This window comes from Polyergus mexicanus, unplaced genomic scaffold (genome assembly GCF_030449975.1).
Source record: "Polyergus mexicanus isolate NDT 795.1 unplaced genomic scaffold, iyPolMexi1.0 SCAF_5, whole genome shotgun sequence".
Taxonomy (NCBI): Eukaryota; Metazoa; Arthropoda; class Insecta; order Hymenoptera; family Formicidae; genus Polyergus; species Polyergus mexicanus.
The window spans coordinates 11,348,503-11,370,199 of record NW_027223325.1 but is presented as its reverse complement, the minus strand read 5'-3'; the positions used below and the strand labels follow the sequence as shown (position 1 = coordinate 11,370,199).

Here is a 21,697-nt window from a genome sequence, read left to right as displayed (position 1 = left end):
GTAAATAAATAAGTTAAAAAAACGAAAACTTGTTTTGTTTCTTTTTTGTGATTTTCTCCAAAATGGAGCAAAAACGAGCAAACCTCTAGAGGACTTTCTGTCTTAGCTTTTCGGTCCCCTACGCGCTCCTGAAGTTTTGCCATTTAAATTGGGGAAACCTTGTATAAATATATAATAGAAGAAATTTTTTAATATATATATATTTCGCAGGTTTTTTGTACAAGAATTAAAAGAATTTGTGACATAGAAATTTTCATACATTATATTTTTAAAACTTTGAATAATAATCTCGCGTACAATTTTTGATTTCTCATCGTTTTGTATAAAAATTGTACTTTTCAATAACTTTACATAATAATATATAAAATTTAAAATATATCCGTTTCACTTGCCAAAATTTTACAGTAAAATGGCCACGGGTATAAAATCGCGGTTTGGTCCGGCGTGAAATCACGTCCGTTTCGCGTGATCGAACGACGAAGACGTCATTGTCGGCGGGATCTCGCTTGGGAATACGAAAGGACGAAACATACCGCGCGAAGGCATAAGGGATACGTTCGACGAGATATTAAGATCCGTCGAGGCGTGTTAAAGCCGTATGTGCCGCGAAGAAATCGCGAAAATTCCCGTGTCCGTTCGCGCGAAAAGAGTTTCTCTTCCCTTCTCGCGATATGATATTAAAATTCACACCCCTGTGACTTTCAATTCCAGACGCGAGGAATTCGCGATCGGCTTCCGGTCACCGCCGATATCCGTTCTTGTATCGGGACACGTGCGCGAGGTAAGCGCGTCGAGGCGAGTGTGTCCGACCGACCCCTCGGAATTCGTGCGCGTCGAGAAAGAAGCGGAGATCCATTGTCTAGATATGTCATTGTCGTGGGATCTCTCTTATGGTCAACTCGAGAATGCAAATCGCTATTTGTGCGGCTCGCGATATCACGATGTCTAACTAGATTTCATGAACTTGCATAGGAGGATTGGCTATGAAATATGTGATTAAATAAAAATAAATAATTTTTAAGCGTCAAAGTGTCAAAGGTAAGCGCATCGGGATACAAATCGGGAAATAACTATCGCCACGGTATGTCTTTCCGTTTACATCCTCAGGACGATACATGTTCAACGTGTAATGAATTATATTCTACGCAATATTTTAATAATAATTAAAAAAATAATGCGCGAGATCAATTACTCGAGACGGCATTTTCCAAAAGGTGTAACGCACGTAATGTCATATCGCGCGCGATCGGTCGACTACTCGCGAAAGACAGCGGTTTCAGGGGAGAAGCGGAAAATGATAATTGACAGGGCCCTTTGGGCTCTTTCGCCGTATGAGATGCGCAACGATGGGATTGTCGAGAACGCGCTTTGAAACCGTTTCGTGGAGGACCATCGCGAAATGATTTGCTCATCCGAAGCCACTCGAGTGATCTGCCTGTGTGATTCGTCGCGAAGCTTGCTTTCCCCGATGTTTCTCTACGAATTCTCCCGATATTCGCGCGATCCATTTCTCATTTCCGTTATCGAAGGGAAGGGGATACGATATCTCTCTCTTATTTATCTTACTTAAATGACGTTTTCGCGATAATAAATAGGGAATCTTGTTTTTTTTTTTTTTTTTTTTCGGAAATTTCGTGGTCTTAGCGACTCCAAAATTTAATTAAAGAATAAAAAAGTGCGAGAAAAATTTGTAACCGCGAGACGTTGAGAGGAAACTTGGAGACGCGATTAAAATCGATTAGAATTAACGTATAAGTATACAATTAAAATTTTGCTAAATATACAATATACAATAATTCTCCCGATATTCGCGCGATCCATTTCTCATTTCCGTTATCGAAGGGAAGGGGATACGATATCTCTCTCTTATTTATCTTACTTAAATGACGTTTTCGCGATAATAAATAGGGAATCTTGTTTTTTTTTTTTTTTTTTTTCGGAAATTTCGTGGTCTTAGCGACTCCAAAATTTAATTAAAGAATAAAAAAGTGCGAGAAAAATTTGTAACCGCGAGACGTTGAGAGGAAACTTGGAGACGCGATTAAAATCGATTAGAATTAACGTATAAGTATACAATTAAAATTTTGCTAAATATACAATATACAATAATTCTCCCGATATTCGCGCGATCCATTTCTCATTTCCGTTATCGAAGAGAAGGGGATACGATATCTCTCTCTTATTTATCTTACTTAAATGACGTTTTCGCGATAATAAATAGGGAATCTTTTTTTTTTTCGGAAATTTCGTGGTCTTAGCGACTCCAAAATTTAATTAAAGAATAAAAAAAGTGCGAGAAAAATTTGTAACCGCGAGACGTTGAGAGGAAACTTGGAGACGCGATTAAAATCGATTAGAATTAACGTATAAGTATACAATTAAAATTTTGCTAAATATACAATATACAATAATTCTCCCGATATTCGCGCGATCCATTTCTCATTTCCGTTATCGAAGGGAAGGGGATACGATATCTCTCTCTTATTTATCTTACTTAAATGACGTTTTCGCGATAATAAATAGGGAATCTTGTTTTTTTTTTTTTTTTCGGAAATTTCGTGGTCTTAGCGACTCCAAAATTTAATTAAAGAATAAAAAAGTGCGAGAAAAATTTGTAACCGCGAGACGTTGAGAGGAAACTTGGAGACGCGATTAAAATCGATTAGAATTAACGTATAAGTATACAATTAAAATTTTACTAAATATACAATGTACAATAATTCTCCCGATATTCGCGCGATCCATTTCTCATTTCCGTTATCGAAGAGAAGGGGATACGATATCTCTCTCTTATTTATCTTACTTAAATGACGTTTTCGCGATAATAAATAGGGAATCTTGTTTTTTTTTTTTTTTTTCGGAAATTTCGTGGTCTTAGCGACTCCAAAATTTAATTAAAGAATAAAAAAGTGCGAGAAAAATTTGTAACCGCGAGACGTTGAGAGGAAACTTGGAGACGCGATTAAAATCGATTAGAATTAACGTATAAGTATACAATTAAAATTTTACTAAATATACAATATACAATAATTCTCCCGATATTCGCGCGATCCATTTCTCATTTCCGTTATCGAAGGGAAGGGGATACGATATCTCTCTCTTATTTATCTTACTTAAATGACGTTTTCGCGATAATAAATAGGGAATCTTGTTTTTTTTTTTTTTCGGAAATTTCGTGGTCTTAGCGACTCCAAAATTTAATTAAAGAATAAAAAAGTGCGAGAAAAATTTGTAACCGCGAGACGTTGAGAGGAAACTTGGAGACGCGATTAAAATCGATTAGAATTAACGTATAAGTATACAATTAAAATTTTACTAAATATACAATATACAATAATTCTCCCGATATTCGCGCGATCCATTTCTCATTTCCGTTATCGAAGAGAAGGGGATACGATATCTCTCTCTTATTTATCTTACTTAAATGACGTTTTCGCGATAATAAATAGGGAATCTTTTTTTTTTCGGAAATTTCGTGGTCTTAGCGACTCGAAAATTTAATTAAAGAATAAAAAAGTGCGAGAAAAATTTGTAACCGCGAGACGTTGAGAGGAAACTTGGAGACGCGATTAAAATCGATTAAAATTATCGCATAAGTATACAATTAAAATTTTGCTAAATATACATATATCTACAATTAGAATGATTGAAAGGATTAAAATGCGGAGGTTGAAACGAATTAAAAGCGAGAACGACCAGCAACACCGGTCGCTGGCGATCTCGCGAGGGCCGTTTATCGCGCGGCGAGCGATTAAGATTCTTTCAAAAAAACGGGAGACGAGGACGAGCGAGCGATGCTGCGGGAAGAAGAAAGGCGCATCGGCGGACGAAGAGGAATCTTAAAGGCCATCCGACGATATACACCTCTCTATGCAGTCGCTGACACGCCGGCTTTTTGTACGTCGCGATCAACCACGCGCGTTCCTTTCCTCCCAAGAGAGTGCGAGTTTCTCCTTTCTATATTTTTCAGCAATCGCATATTAAATGTAATAATAAAATTATAATATTAATTATTATTTCGCGATTCAGCTATTATCCGAAGTAGTATAGGCTTAACGTAGGACGGCGGATACACTGATAAGAAACGGCAGAGAGGAGAAGAATCGGAATGACACAGAGAAGAAAGAAAGAAAGCATCGGCGAAAAGAGAGGAGGCGTACGGGTAAAAAGAGTCGGGCAGGTTGCTTTCGAAAAAAGAAGAAGAGACGAGAAGAGGAAAAGAATGAGAGATCAAAGAGGGCAAGCAATGTCGTACTATGATTCTTTTATGTTCCTGCACCGAGAAAAAAAAAATTGTTAACTTGACTAAATTCGTCCAACTAATTATTATTTCTTTAATCGAAATATTTTAATATTTTAAGTCAAATACGACATATTAAATAATTAAATCTAACATGAGGTACATTTGATTTAAATAGTTAAATATTTCAATTAAAGAGATACAAAGAAATTGTAATTAGTTGGACGAATTTAGTCAAATTAACAACTTTTTTTTTTCTCAGTGTAGGGTTTCCATCCTTGAGATTGAGGATATATTAATAAATATATAAGCAGCTACTTACGACTATATAAGTTATTATATTCGCTTTTGCTGTCAAAAACTACCGCCAGCATAAAAATCAGAAATTAAATATAAAGTTTGCGCATACGTGTATAGTCGTCGATGAATAAATAGTAATTATTATCTGTAACAATAGACGTAAACGTTGATGACGTTACGTCTATCGATGACATTGCTCAGAAGCCAATCAGGAATCTATAGACTGATTAATTATATCGTCACAAAAATCGTTTGACGAAGAATCGAAGAACGGTTTACAAAATTAATTATAATCTTCGTACAAGTTAATTCAATTATACTTATAAAATCCTTTTATAGAATACGTAATTTTTTTTCTCTTCAATTTTTAATAAATCGTCATAAAGAGACGTTCGCGTGGAATCAAAGATTCAAATGAATAGCAGTTATTTCATTTTGCGTACCCTTACGACAGTACGGCCCTGAAGGGGCCTGGAGGGGAGGAATTGCGAGATGCACGAGGAGCCGGGGGAGAAGGGGGGGGGGAGGGGGAAGGGAACCGAGCCGGTGGAGAAGCGGCGCGAGAGCGAGGCAGGGGAAAGAAACGGATATAAAAAGAGAGACGGAAGACGTAGGCCTCGGCCGGCGGCTGGCGGCGGCGGCGGCGGCGGCGGCGGCACCGCTTGATGTACGCCGGGTCCGTAATTACAGGTTTTCGGAACGCCTCGCTCGCTCGCTCGTCGAGCCGCGCGGCTTCGAGAGTCTCCGGGGCCCTTCCTTTCGTCGTCGCGCGGCGCGTTCTAACGGGTGTCCCGTGAGCGTAACCGGGGGGGTCCGGGCAACGGGTTCGTCGCCGACGACGAGCGGTCGACGAAAGCGCGTCTTCTTTCCCTCCTTCGAAGCATTCGAAATTCTAATTATAGAGCGGCGCTTTACGCCGCGAGATGAAAAGCGGAGACGTAAAATTGGGAATTTCTTTTTATTTTTTTTTACTTTTTTTTTTAAAACAAGAAGGGGACAAGACAGGCTATCACTTGATAATCGTAACTTGATAATGTGAGTATGAGTATTTATAGAAGTAATAATCTCTCGAGAGATTCAATATTTAATCATATGATATTTATCATATATAAAAAAAAATATATATATATATATACACACACAAAATGATTACGGCAATAAAATTATCGAGATTATAGATATATGTTTTCGATAAAGAGGGAAACATCCGCGAAAGATAGCAATATCCCAAAAACGGAGACGTTTTCTAGGAAGGACAGACCCCGTCGCGCAGGCAAGTAAAAGTCGTCCTTTCTTTACGAAACCGAGATACCGATGTGGCGAACGGAAAATTTGATTCGTTTGGAGTATCGTAAATGTTTCGGTAACAAAATCGGTGCTTATCTCTCGTCTTTTACGTATTATTTTAGTTTAATAAAATCGAAAATGATAATCACCAATCTCACGTTTCACGCCGTTGTTTATTCAACAAAATATCACGTTTCGAAATTTTTCCACGCTTTTCGGATCACCCTGTATCGAAGCTTCTGCAAACGCTCCGAATCCGTACGAATATCGGCGAGAGAGAGAGAGAGAGAGAGAGAGAGAGGGGGGGGGGGACCAATCGACTCTCCGCTCGCTATTACTCCATATACGGCATGGCAAAGAACGCTGTCGGACACCGATCGACCGCGGCGAGCCGATCATTTAACGGGTGTTAAATAATTACGAACGCGGGGGGGTTTATCGCGCCGAGTTACCCGCGTGCGAGTTGGGGGAGCGCGGTGGCGCGGCTTGATCTCTCCCCTTTACGGCCCTGGGCGATCCCGAGGCTTCTCAAACGAGGAGAGCATACACACACGGCTCCCATTCAGCTAACCCTTTCAGCTAACCCTCTCTCCGCGAACCTCCTTCCTTCCTTCCTTCTTTCCTTTCTTTCTTTCTTCCCGTCTCGCTCTCTTATTCGCGCCGCTCCTCGTCGCTCTGGTCCGCGAAGTAGTCCCTTCGACCTCTCGTCTACGGAGAGCAGCAACGTCGGCAAAATCTCTTTTACGCGCCCGAGAGCGCGGACATGTCCGACATCTCCCTCTTGCTCGATTCTTTTTCCTCCTTTCTTACGATGCTCTATTTAACCCTTTTTCAGATTCTCTCTCTCTCTCTCTCTCTCTCTCTCTCTCTCTCTCTCTCTCTCTCTCTCTCTTTCTATTCGGAATTCTTATTTGTTAAAAAAACAAAGATCCGAATTTTTTAAAGTCGCTTTTGCGTTCGCATACGACGTTGGCCTTGAAAATTTTCGCGCGAGTAGCTTTAAAGCTTCCACGATTTTAATCACCAATCGCTTGACAATTTATCATTCCTAACGTTCGATATAACGCAGCTAATTGTCAATTGATATCATCCATATTAATATGTCTAATTGTGTGTGTGTGTGTGTGTGTGTAATGTGCGCGATATTCGTACATTATCATATCGTTAATATTAATAAGCGTTATATATATCGTACAGTAGAAAGATTAATTCGGAACAGACTGAAATGGATGCGCGCGATGACATTTCGAGGAACGCGCGAGCGTTCAAGCGTCCTCTCTCTCTCTTGCACCGTATAAAATCCGTTGCCTCTTCTCTCTCTCTCTCTCTCTCTCATCGGATATAGATCTGAGAACATGTTTTTCAGGATAATTCACGATACGACCGACGCGACGTACGAAGGGGGAAGGAGGTGAGGGTACGCGATACACGAAGACGGCGCGGCGGAAGACATAGGCGGAAGCGGTCAAAGGCGTGTCACCGTTATCGCCAGATGACTTTACGCATGTCATCTCGCTATACTCGAGCTGCAAATCTTTCAAAGGAACATCTGAGGGACCGCTCGCCCCAGGTGGCGGCCGATCGGGACGGCGCGCCGGTATTAACCAAAGCCCCTTCTCTCTTTTAACAAACAACTACCTGACCTATCTTCGAGTTTTCCGAATACCATTTCAACCATCGTTAGACAATGTCATTGCAGGTAGATAGTAGACATTCCGAGGATGTCAAGGGAACTGAAGTGATTACGCGAGAGAGAGAGAGAGAGAGAAAATAATACTTAAAAAAAGTACCCATATAGGTATTTCGGGTTAATTGTACGTACAAAGAAAGGAAAAAGATATTGTCTACGGAGCTTCCGAAAACATTGCGCTTGAAAACTTTACGACGATCTTATAATTATGATTTGGTTGTAAAAATGTTTTAGCCTTTTTGATGAATCGTTTTTTTTTTTTTTTTTTTTTTTTTTAAAGACGCAGTCCTTTAATAAAACGCGTTGAATCTTTGCGAACAAGCACATTGTAAAAAGGTCTAGGCTTATAAAAAGATCGACTTAAAAATTTAAAGATACATGCCGCGTGCGCGCGACCACACAGACGCACTAATATAAATCAAATAAGATAAAAATAAATATAATAAAATAAAACACAAAAAGATCGGCTTTAAAGATATATTCCGATGAGAATTTTTTTGAAACATCTGTTTATGTTGCGCGTCTTAAAATAAATAAGTATGAATAATTCTATCGTGTAATGTACGTATGATTAATTACTCAAAATCTCTTTATCCTGATAGCAAATTTATAAAACGCGATAAAAATTCTTATCCAATCTGATAAATATTGAATAATGATTATAGCAGCTAAAATAATTTAAGAATACCTTAGGAGCAATTTGAGGAATTGTTTTATCTTCAAAATGTCTTAATTAATTATGCTATCGTAGTCTAAAAAGCGTAATTAAAAAAAAAAAAAAAATCAAGCTTAGAATTTCAAATATATAAAAATGCACACATAATATATTGTAACACGAAATGTTTTCATATCAAATGCAATTAGCGTCGCGAATAAAAATTCAGAAAATTTTCAGCATATATAATATTATTTTCTTTTTTTTTTCAGTAAAAAGAAAAATAATAAAAATTTAATAAAAAATAATACATTCTAATATTATCGCTATTTACATTTTTTCGTTTCTTTATGTAACCGAATTTATCCGTCGCGTTTACGTTTCGTTGTGTTATTGTCTATCTTTGCCTATTATTTACGTTTCTCTCTCTTTCTTCCATCAAATATTCTCGAAGTATGAAGTATCGTCTATCTCACGTAGTCGATAACAAATCGCGGAATAAATCAGACGTATTGTTCTCTTAAAGATGAAATATTATTGAATCATACGTATCATTTTTCTCTCGTAAGATAGTGATTCAATATTTTTTTCAAACCTATATATATATATATATATATATACATATATATACTTCTACAAATACTTATAGAATCAACAAGGATCCTCTCCATTACATCAATTTTTTTCTCTTTATCTGAACATTAATATTGGCTGTAGAGTCATTCCCCCGATTTATTTTTATATATATATTTTTTTTTAAATTCTTTATTACACGATAATGGCAAAGAATTCCTGAGATCATGAAGCGGAAGTGATCCCCCCCTTCCAGTTATTAGATCGCTATTAATGATCCGTTTGGTGTGCCGTGATTAGTAGCCACCGATAATTTATATTTAATACCTTGACTCCGTGCCGGTTCATGGGACTTTGGCGATATGACGTCGTCGTCGTCGTCGTCGAGTTGCCTGATCGATGATTATTAGCCGGTTTACCTTCCTATTTGCACTTTTTAAAGTTCATCGCGTTATGCTACGTACAATTATCAGGAGCAATTATATCGTTATCATTTCTGATAATATCACAGTTTACAAAGAAAATCCTTTTCTGCTCTTTGCAGAATTATCACAGTTCGCGGAAGGAAAGTTTCTTTATAAATTCAAACCGGCACTTGGAAACTCAAATCTCGTTTCACTTTCCACAAATTTACGAATTTGAACTTTTCCAAAAGTTCCAATCTTTCTTTCGAATAAGATCCCAAAGAATTATCCTCGTCGCGATCTCTCCGCGTAACGAGAGTGTTATCCGCGCGCGACAGGAGGTAATCTTCATCCCCGATGACTCGGAGGAAATGTCTGTCGATCGGTCGACCGGCGACAGAGTATCTCTCCCCCGGGTGACTGCATCACTCGCGCCGAGATTTTCCGGACGGAGGCATCGAAGTCTCCCGTGGCGGGATGCACGTTCTCCCTCCTCTCCTCATCGCGATTCGATCGCCGATCATCAAGCTGATTTTAATCCCGCCCTGTCACCTTTCGTCGTTGGAAATCATCTCGCGACAACAGCTACGCACGATCATATTAATCCCATCGGATAAATCGGCGATAAAAATCCCTTTCCCGCCACCGGCTTCTCTCAATGTTATCTTCGTGAATGAGCGACAGCGTACTACTCTTCACACGAGACTTTCGCTTTTCGGCTTTTAACGTTCATCTCACGATTCCTCTAAACATCTATATACACAAGAGTTCACGCGCGGCTAATTATCCGCTATGTTCTTTAGAATATTAATAAATATTTCCATGAGGAAAAAATATACTCGTGCACGAACATCGATCACGCTTTTTCAGGCATATTTCAACGATGACCGATTCACAAATGAAATGCTCACGGTTGAGAAGAGACGAGGATTCTGTGTCGGCGAACACAAGAACGAAGGGTCCGAAACCCCGTGTGTCCTATGCAACGTACACGGTGAGACTGAAACTACAGTGACCGTAGGAACCAAGGGAGGGAGGGGGAGAGAGAGAGAGAGCATTATCTTTGTCTCTCGCGTTCTATCCCCGCCATCCCCTCCTCATAGCGCGCTTCTTCTCTTTTTCTTCCCTTCCGCCGTACCGCACCCCCCACCTACGATCTCTCTCTTCACTGCCACCTTCCCTCGGTCGGACTGATCTTCTCTCCCGCCTGTTTTTCTCTTTCTAGCGAGAGAGAGAGAGAGAGAGAGAGAGAGAGAGAGAGAGAGAGAGAGAGAGAGAGAGAGAAGAGATCTCGGCATATACGAGAGGACGCGGAACAAAAAAGTGATAGGGTCCAGGTACAAGGGCAAATTCTTAAGAGGATCTTTAAACGGAAACTCAGATTTTTCGATGGTACCGATCAGTTCGGTCGCTTTTTCAAACGAAACGGATAATGACCTCTCTTATTCTATTACATTATCGGATCAATCTGTTCTCATCGTTATCGCGATTATCGCTAAATTTATTTTTTAATCATCAGATAATAAATCCAAGCAATTAAATTGTCTCTGAAAAAATGGAAAAAAAAAATTAAACGGTAAAGGAAAAAAATGAGATTTTTTTTTCCAAAGAAAATTATATTTTTTATTTTAAATATACGAAGAGAATATTCTTTCTCTCTCTCTCTCCCTCCCTCCCACGCAAAATTCGAGCATGATTATCGCATTAACATATAATTTCGATCTTACTTTCCTTTATCGAAATACTATTTTTGTTAAAAAAAAGAAAAAAAAAAAGAAAAAAAAGAAAGAAAGAAATATGACTCGGAAATATAGCGACGTGACCGGCGATAATGAAGCGAGAAATTTGCGTGACAAGGACGAGAAGAGGACAAAGAAAATATACGAAAGACCGAAGGATGGCGGTGCGGGAGTGAAAGAGAGCGAGGAAAGTGAGGAAACGTAAGGGGAAGAAAGTCGGCAACTTAAAAGGTGTCAGTGGTTTTTTTGACCGGGCCGACGTAGGATCGTCAACGAAAGAAGCCGAAGTACGAGGCACTCGATCTCGAAAGATAGTGATATATATACGAGGTGTCTCGAGAAAAAAAGAGGAAGAGAAATTTATATCGATATGCACCGAATTTCTCCTCACGTTGAAAACATGGTTTATTTGATGTATTATGTAAATCTCCCTTTTTAATTCCGCTTCTTATCTCTCTATTGATTTCGATATCGGGTAGCACTCGGCAATGTAAATATTTTCACAATTCAAAGTAATAATATATTTTATTCGCTTATATTTATTAAAAAAAAAAAAAAAAAAAAAAGACGATATTTTCTATAATAATTTTTTTAGGGGAGATTCTTGGAAATATAGTCTTTCGCGATTTTATTTTCAAGCGGATAACCGGTTTTCCATCCGAGAGAGGAAGACCGATGCCGCATCTATTCGCCGAGATGCCTTCGGCCAAGAAGCCTTAAATCGATGCATCAAGTGCACCTGAAATGCGACTAAGCGTTTCCCGGCGCGGCTTGGCAGCTGGCAGCCTTCCGACAATCTTATCAACCTCTCCGTATATATAAATACCGATTTTAAAGAGATTGTCAGGTACAGGACGACCGACCCGGTTACAAGAAATTCTCTTAAAATCGAGCTCGCGATGCAGCTGATTTCATTTCTGTTCCAGATTAAATCACGATCGGTCTTTTCGATTTCCACAAGTGGTAGGTACATGATTGATCTCCGTTTATTTTATAATGCACATATTTTAGTATTATTATTATTATGTCGATTCTATTGTCATTGTTAAATATAATTCTACATATATTTTTTATAAATAAAAAATGTATGAAGAAAAGATTCGAAGCGCGTATAAAAAGAGAATTAAAAGAGTATAATATTATAAAATAAATTTTCGGTGAAAATTGAGAGAAAATTCTTTTATAAGAAATTGAAAGTCCTTCGTGACAATCAATACAAATTTATTTTTATATAGCATACCAGTAAAAATATTTTTTTTTAAATTTAAAAATTAATTTAAATTTTATTCTCTGCTTTGTTAAGAGAGAGAGAGAGAGAGAGAGAGAGAGAGAGAGAGAGAGAGAGAGAAGATGCGGGATTTTAATATAGAGAGCCCTAACGTTTATGTATACCGTTTTTAAAATTCAGCGATTCGCTTGCGCTGTTTTTTTTTTCTTAAGACACCTCAGAAGTTTTACGATACCAAAGCCAAAAAGAATTATAACGCTTTAACCTTGCGGGAAGCCCGCGCGCCCAGTAATTAATGAAAATTAAACTATCGGCGATAATAATGGAATCGCGCCTGCTCGTCGCCGCGCAAAAAGAAGAGGGCAGAAGGCAAGGGATAAGAGGGAAGAAAGAGAACCGGTGTCGGGTCGTCGTCGTCGTCGTCGTCCATCCAAGAGGAGAGAAAGAAGAGAGACGCGAGAACGCACGCGCTCGCGAGCAAAAGTGAGAAACTGGTAGCGTGTTTGCCAGAGGAGCTCGGGCGCGACCGAGAAGGGAAAGGAGAAGTCACGATGAGACGAGGAGGACGATGATGACGAGAGAGAGAGAGAGAGAGAGAGAGAGAGAGAGAGAGGGAATTGAACAGATGGAAACATAAAGAGAGACAGAGAGAAAGCTAAAGTGCAGGAGACAGAGACGAAGCGTGTTCGTTTGATCTCGCCGCCGCACGCGATCCCACACACGCGCGTTCCTCTTGTCCCCCCCACCCTTCCCAACCATCTCACCGATCCCTCCGCGCGATGCGGATTCGCATGAATGCACTAACACATCACGCGATTTAAAACCTCTGCGTCTCCTTTCCCTCCCCCCCCCCCCTCCTCGAACCCCTCCTTTTCGTGATCCGATGCGATGCCTCCTTCCTCTTTCCACCGCCGCCGCCAATCGACTCCGGACGTCGGTGCGGCGCTCCTGACTTCTCTTTCTCTCTTTTTTCTTCTCTCTTACTTTCCCGCCGTTTCTCTCGCGTCTTGCCTCCCCGTTCTCTCTCGCACCGCTCGCGATGCGGCGGACACGCGTAATAAACACCGTGCGAAGCAACCCGGCGCTGAGTCGCCTATAATTTCTCACGGAAAATTATATGTTAATGCGCCCTTAATGGCGTCGTTCGTTAACGGGATCGCCGTCGTGGCCGAGGGAGTCCGGGGAACGGCGGAGAATACCACGAGACTCGTCCGAGCAAGTAGGATCCGCTCTCGAGCCGAGAGAGAAATCCGCCGAGGATAAATTTGCGCTCTAAACACGAATCGATCGAGCATCGATCAAATTGTCGAGTTTTTCGAGCGAAAAAATCATGCGAAAGATTTCTTTTCTCTCAGATTTGTACAAAGTTAAAAAAAAAAATAAGATGCATTTTTCCATATAACAATAATAGTAAAATTGTATGTGCGCGTACACAGCTGTTGTGTCGAATTAAAAAGATTTAATAAGATCGTAAAATCTTGCCAACGATTTTTTCCGTCTTCGAATGTTAAAAATCGTGACGTTTAAAAATCGCGCACAGCGAGATTAAAATCAGAATACTTAAGGGGTCGTTGCAAAAATAAAGTTTGAGATCCTGCTGCTGGGAAGGGAACGAGATGAAACAACGTGGGATTACCTTGCTGAGTTTTTCCAAGTTTTACGAGCTTTCTTTTACGTCGCATAAAAAATGCATAGCTCCTCTCCGAGTTTCATCGTTTGATCGATTTCGACCGGTCTTTAAGAGAGAGAGAAAGACACACACACACACACACACACAAATTTCACCGACAAAACCTACGTCCTTTATACGCGGGATTAAGCGGGACGAGATTTGCCTCTTACCGATGTTAAAAGATTCAGTCAGCCGGATAAGGAGGCAATAGAGAATCTACGCGACCGTCGCTTCCGGTATCGCGGCTGAAAAATTTACATGCCGCGTTTCGTGTTCATCTCGTCGAGACTATGGCTTATGCTACGCGAACGAGCACGGATTCGCCCGTAACAAGAACGGCGATCGAACTACATAATATCCGCATAACAACGTGAACTAAAATGGAAACGTAAATTGAACTGAAATTTACGTTCCACCGTAAACTTTTTCGCCGAAGAGATTTCGTTTTAATTATAATCACACACACATACACACACACGACTCGAAAACGAAAATGGACATTTCGATAATATATATATTAAAAATATATCATGGATAATATGTAAATTATTATATTTAATATATGTTTCTTGGGCGATATTTTATCCATTTTCATCTCGACGGCAATTATCAGAAAAAAAAAATATATATATAAAAAAATCTCTTGAAAATAAACATCTTGATATCTCAGATATATTGTATATAATTTTATCGATGATTTAAATTATTTTATTAAATGATATTTTATTTTATATTAATAAATATTACATGGTAATATTTTACTTTTTTTATTTTTGTATTATTAGACGCTGTTGAGACAAATTCAACGACATATGCCACAAGTTATATTCGTTAAAGATTGTTCAAACTTGTGGGGGGGGGGGGAGGGGGGATAAAAACAAACATATTACTAATTTTTCAATTTCTAACATTAATTTTCTCGAAGCCTCGTAAAAAAAAATAGTTTCATATTTTCGAATTTTTTTTTTTTTCACGAGAATTCAATCTTTTACTCGATTTATATTATCGCATGTATACTGTACGTGTTCAAGGACATGAGAGAGGGAGAGAGAGAGAGAGAGAGAGAGAGGGAGAGAGAGAGAAGAGTTTTCCGAAAGATAATTTTTCTCTCGGAAATCGGAGCAATAATAAAACATGGACATGAGAGAGCAGCGTATTTACGTTCACGCTCATCAAGAAAATCGTCTCCGAAATCGTCTTTCAATACTGCGGGATACCGACTATTTTATTGTGCCTGGATGCTTGTCGGTGTCCTTTCATCAATACGAAGGGTGCTTTCGAAAGAAGGAGAGCGCAACCAACGGCAAGGACACTCGAAGCGAAAGCGCACTTTGAATTCACCGGACGATTAGCGTCGCCCGGCCGTTAGCTTTGCGATAGGTATTGCGACGAATCAAAGCGGTTGGAACGGCGGCGATAAAGCGACATAGGAGCCGAGGAGCTAGAAGAGAGACCGAGAAAGAGAGAGAGAGAGAGAGAGAGAGAGGGATAGAAGTCGGACAAACAGCCGAGAGAACTGGCCGGCGATACAGAGGCAATTATTGCACGAGGAGAGCAGATGATGCGGGGATCAAACGCGGGATGACGGTTTTCCTCTCGCGCATACGCTACGGATACTTCCGGTTTATATTAAGAGCGTCGCGCGTCTCGTGATGATTATCAACACATCACGTGCCACAATTCACAGTCATATCACACATCCCGCTAACAACGTTATGTCTATGCTGTACCGTGACTGTATACAGGCATCGCGCGGTCGCGTTATCTCGGTCACATTATCTTTTTTTTCGCGAATTAAACTTTAAAGGAAACTATTGTATATCCGTCGATTAATTTTTACGACAGACGTTTACTTTCGTAAAAGTCTAATTTAAACTTTAATTACAAAAAAATATAATGCCGAGATTAAAAATTTACAAAGATCAAATGATAAGCGAAGGATACCCCTCACGTACGTTCAGCGAAGAATTGAAAAATCTGGCGAGAGGATAAAATTATATAAGATATAAATTAGATAATTCTTTTTATAATAATATACAGTTAGGTTTGGACATTTTTGTTAAAAAGAGAATCGGTTTCGCAATGTCTACCTGTCGCACTGAGAAGAGACATTTACGAGAGGTACATCTCGAGCGTGAGTGGATTAAAGGACAGGCGGTATCAGGCGAGGTCGCAAGAGAGGAGGCGCAAACACTTTAAAGGGATCCCCTTCTTTTCGCGCGACGCGATTTCAATGAGAAGATATTGCCTATAGTAGTAGAAGAGAAAGAGGAGACCAAAAAAAGGGGAAGGGCGGGCGGGGCGGGGGTAGGAGAGGGGGAGACAAGAACAACGGGGCACCGTGCACCGAGTGTATATACGAGACGTAAAGCCACTTTCTTTGGCGGGCGCGCGTTTGCCGCAAACAAGAAACGGACTTGAGAAAAGTGGAGAAAGAGCGAGCGCGACACACGCACACCCCGCGGTCAAAGAGAAAGGTTAGAGGAGGCAGAAGAAAGGGGGCAGGACGAGGGGGAGGGGAGGGGAGGGGAGGAGGACACCGCGCGCGCGCTTTGTGATGTCAAAGAGCATCGTTTTAGCGGTTCTCGCTGCAGAGTCTTTGATATCGAAATGGGGAGAACTTGTCTCCCGCTTCCGCCCTTGGCATTGCCGCCGATGTCGGCCGCTTTAACCCCCCGGACGAGGAGCACGTGGTATCAAACGCGATGGCACGAAGAGAAGGAGGAGAGAGCCCTAGCTAGCAGCTACTTTGTCGACGCGCTTCGAGCGTGTCGTGCTCCGGGGGATTCCCAAACTGTGCGTGCCGCACTTCTCTTTCTCCGTCCTGCTTCTCACCCCTCCCCCTTCCTCCATCACCACCCTCTCTCTCTCTCTCTCTTAAGCCCACCCTTTCGCCTTCACGGAGGGTGGCCACGCGTCTCTTCCGCTCGCGTGATCGACCACGGCAGATTTTCGCGTGCGTGTCGACGCGTTTTATCCGTATACCGACCGCAATTCCGGCCGAAGCGGTAAATAAAAAGAGAGAGAAGCGAGCCCCGAGAAGGAAGGGAAATGGTAATCGTCGCGATATCCCAAAGTGTATTAGAATTTAATAAAGGAAGAGACAGTAAGGGGAAAATTTCGGGGATTTAAGAAAATCAAAATCTGCGCTATTATCGCGAAAATTTCGTGTTCGATCGATCAATCGATTGTTAATTATCCAACTTGATGGATAAATTCGCGCGAAAATTTCTTTATCTCTTTCATTTCGTATATTCATTTTTAATCGATAGAGCTAGCAGCTTAATCCTTAATTAACGAGATCAATATTTATTATTTGTAATTAAACCGAGAACGCAAAAGTAGATTATTAGTTTCGAATTTAGTTGTCGCGATAATAATATGTAACAGGGAATATAAAGGGCATTCATTATTTATCCGTCGCTTAACGCGCTTCTATTTATCCCGCGTATCTCACATCTCGGACATGCTCATCCCGGAAGTCTGTCGCGTCTTTCGACGATAAACTACATTACCGAGAAGAGAGGATCGCGAGATCATCGTCGACGGAGGAGATCTCTCCGCATCTCTGTGTCGCACCGACGCCGGTCGTCCGCGTGTCCCGTTTCAGATGTTAATAGGTGTTAATAGGCGACACAGCTTATACAGAGACAGACAGAAGCCGCGGGGTGTCGTAGTTCGGTGAAGCGAATAGAAGCGTCGGTGGCGGCGGCAGCGGTGGCGACGGCGTCGAGACGGCGACGAGGTATTCGAAGGGAAGGGAGGAAGAAGAGGAGAGCGGTGGGGGGGGGGGGGGAGAGAGAGAGAGAGAGAGAGAAGAAGAGGGAGAGGGAGAGACGGGCGGCGAGGCAAAGTGGAGCTTGGAAGCGGTCGCTTTGATGTAGACACGCTCCGCGACTCCTTCACGCCAATAAACTAACGGTTAGGTTAAGTCGTCTCTTTAAGCCGTAATATCATTATCCTTGCCTTATGCCCTCGTCGCAACGCGACGTACCTTTGCCGCGTAAACGTCAAAATATGCCTGTCTATCTGTCTGTCTGTCTGTCTCTCTCTCTCTCTCTCTCTGTGCTTCCGGAAAACGCAAAGCGGTTATCGCTTCGATTTGCCCAGTATCTTTCTCGACGCGAAAGTTTGTCACAAAGATTGCATAAATATAAGCGAGAGATTGATCGCGATACTTGGTGTAGATCGGGATACAACTATTAGAAACGGATGATTTTTGTTGAGATGTTAAATACGTACGCGCGCGGTGTGCGTCACTTCGCGCGTTATCCTTCGAAAGTAGATTCCTCGAGTCGAATTTGCAATCGATATTTTTCTCTGAACTATTACTATTTATTGTAGGTTTTTTTTTTTTCAATCTTTAGTATCATACATTCGTGCAATAGAATCTATAATTAATGTCTATTGAAGAAATCAATCTCGCTTAAAATTAATTGAAAAAATTTATCATATTTTTGTCCATTTTCTAGATTCTTCTCAAGAATTATTTCGCGAAAAAAAAAACCGTCTTCAAATCAACAATTTAACTTTATATAAATCGATCAAATAATCTTCCGTGGACAAAAAAAAGAAGAAAGAATAAGAAACAGGACGCGAAGAGAATGACATTCTAGTCTCTCTCTATCTCTCTTTTTATCTTACATCATTTTAAATATACTCAAGGAATTCTGTCTACTTTTTTGCAAGTTCATCCAATTCCAGAACGAAAGGACACCCGGTATACACGAGCACGAAGGGCATCGACAGCGCGGCGAGGGGGGTGGTGGTGGGGAGGGGAGAGAGAGAAAAAGCACCAGCCGCGACCAGTCGAAACGAAAGCACCGACCGCAGAAAAGCAGCGCGGCTGGAGAAAACGCACGGCTGCGTCCGGCAGCGATGCGGGCACGTGTATGTATGTGCGGCGTGCGTGCGTGCGTGCGTGCGTGAGTTGTATTTACGCCGGAGCGGCGAGAAAACGGGGATTTCTGAATGCGGTCGTTGAATCTCTCTCTATCGCGAAATGGAAAAAAAAAGAAAGAAAGAAAGAAAGAAAGAAAGAAAACGCGTATCGCCCGGCCGGTCATTTCGGTGATGATCCCTCGATGGCTTGCCCCGTTCGTAATCAACTTCGGAATCTGTGGAATGCAAGAATCGGGACGAAACTAACGGGGGAAAACGGGGATGCTGCAGCGATATGAAATCGGCAAAAGTATGAGAGTAAAGGGGAATTGATAATAATGAGGAAATATAGAAGAGGGAGGGGAGGGCAAATGTATAAATATTTGTGAGAAGATTGCAACAAGATCGAAAAATAGATAGAAATATTTCGTACGTTTAAATCGTGGAATGCTCGGGCGCCAAAAAGTGTCATTGACGCTTTGAAAAGTTTCAAAAGTAAACTCACCGGAATGAACGCCGGATCGAACATCCGGATAGAGATTATATCTCGACTGACAAATAAGAAGGTTTCGCCTCGTCTCTTTGAGGAATCGAATCTCTCAAGGCTTTCTATCCCTTTCTTCTCGTTATTCGAGGTCAGGTATCGGATGTTTGGAGAAAAATGCGGGTCAGCTCGTGGAAAGACACGAAACGAGGAAGGAGCGAATAGACATGAATGATGGGAAAAGAGAGCGGGAAGGGAGAAAAGGAACGAATGAACGAAAGAGAGCAAAGGAGCAATGACTCACTCTGTATATTCGTCGATGTTTACCGACAACAACGGTGAGACGACGATGTTGTTTCTCGCAGGTCCATGCTCTCATGAAAGTGTCAACTCTCGTTGCTCTCGGCGGCGGCTCGTCGTAAGCTGCAACGCGGACGCACATCGTGACTTTTCCTCCCGTCCTTTCTCTCTCGCGCGCACATCTACGCATTCTCTCTCTTTCTCTCACTCTGATATTTACCTATATACGTGTATATCTCTCTTTCTCCCTCTCTCGCTCGGTACAGACGGACGATCCACTGCTGAACTGGTCGGCACTTCTTCGACACAGCGCGCTATCGCATCGTCGTCGCGAACACAACACGCAACTCACACACACGCGGCACATGCATACGATGGAATCGCGGCACGCATTCACCGACGCGAAACGTCGTCGCTGGCTAAAACGACGGACACACGAGGCGACCGTCGACGCGAACGCGCGTGACTCGGGGAGGACGGAAAGCGCGAACACGCGCGGACGACGCGTCCCTAAACACGGCACGACGGCCACACGTAACTTCGCAGGCACATCTCGTCGGTCGCCATCGGTCGCTGGTTCTCGCGCGAGTGCGAGGCGCGCGCGCGAGCGCGCTCTCGCGGCGAGCCAGCGTACCCGCATCGGCCAATCGACGCGCCGCGTGGCCTCTGCTCTTACCGCGCGACGACGCCGTCCTTATCTCGCAAAAAGCGCCCTTTACAATTATCTAATTAGAATAATTGAACAATGCGATTGTATTGAATAAAAATATTAAATATTAGGTATAAAGATATCTAATACCATTAGACATATTTAAGAAACGCTTACGATACCAACATGTGCTATTAATATTTTAATAATATTAATATTTTTTATCTATATATTTTCAAAGTTCTTCAATTATTTCGAAACGAGGAGATCGAGCGTCTAACAAAGTTGCAATTTAGAATTAGATAGAAGAGGAGGCGTCTTTATCTAACATTAATACAATAATTTAATTACGTTAAAAGAAGTATTAGAATTTTAATATAATTCTATTTTATTTGTGTATTTTTCACAGACATATATGTGTAGGTGCAAAAATGCTAAATTTCTCTTTCTCTCTCCCTCTTTTTTTTTCTTTGCTTCTTGACGATGGAAATTTTTCTTATCCCACATACTCGGAATTAGATGTCCTTTTCGGACGGATATCTGAGGCGATGCCTACGATCCCTCCACCATCGTTCGAGGTTCGACGGCCGAGCCGCCGATCGTATAACGCCTCGGGTATTGACCCGAATTCTTCTAATTCCGAGTGCTGTCTCATAATGTTTTCTAACCAAAAAAAAAGAGTATTTTATAAAATATAATTTAAAAATGTCCTTAAACATAAAATTCAAGTTTTATCTATACCAACTTATTCGAATTTTTCTTTTCGTTTAGTAATATCATAAAATATTGTATTGCTACGCTATTGCATTATATAATATCCTCTAAGATTAATGCAATACTGTCGAGGGAATTTTAAGTAACATTTGTAGTATACAAATTAATATCATCAAATAAAAATCATATTAATCAAATTAAAAAATGTCCTCGAATATAATTTAATCAAAATTTACTGGAGAAATTTCCATTGATGTTTAATGGAATTATAATTCTCATACTTAATGTTATTTTAAATTTAATAAAATATTCTCGATTTTGTCTTGAAATAAAATTTTTCTACACGCACATTTTGATCAAAAATTAATTTTACAAACTATTTCTTTAAGCAGTCACAGTTCCATACTCTCTGTGCAATGTTTTTGATTTTGAATGAAAATCTACATGAAACTTGGATTATTTAATTTAATGTAATTTATTTAAAATTTCAAGAAGCGAAATCCCTTTAAACAATATTTAATACATACCTATTACTATATCTATTACTTTTGTCGCGTAAAAAACGAGAAAAATGGAACGCAGTCGAACAAGCGTAAAAACGCAGAGTAAAAATATCCAGAGCTGCATTCAAAAAATATTATGGTCGTACACAATCGTCAATGTCTGTACTTGACTTATATTTTTAGATCATGAATTCATAATCAGATGTGTTTTCCTCTGGAGGAGTCAATCTTTTTTTCGCACACTATTCAATATCCTGACTATCGAGCGCGTGCGGGACTATATCGGACTTCCCCACCGAGAGGCATGTGCTATTTGTTAAAATAGCAAGTAGAGGCATCGTTCTATTCAGTCAGTACTCTGCGTTGATACCACTGCTT

General features: G+C 40.8%; 1 protein-coding gene across 4 annotated transcripts in view; it reads right to left on the bottom strand.

Annotated features, from left to right (window-relative positions):
* Axn (protein axin) overlaps positions 1 to 20,023 on the bottom strand; it is a 28,411-nt gene extending 8,388 nt beyond the window's left edge. For 2 of the 4 annotated variants that reach the window (XM_070295260.1, XM_070295266.1), the window contains exons 1-2: positions 19,674 to 20,023; positions 19,458 to 19,576 (exon numbers count right to left, since the gene is read on the bottom strand). The gene's annotated coding sequence lies outside the window, so the exon portion shown is untranslated. Of the gene's footprint in view, positions 1 to 9,072; positions 9,903 to 19,457; positions 19,577 to 19,673 lie in introns of all 4 variants that reach the window. The other 2 variants (XM_070295264.1, XM_070295261.1) reach the window with 2 other exon arrangements.
* Positions 20,024 to 21,697: the final 1,674 nt, after the last annotated feature.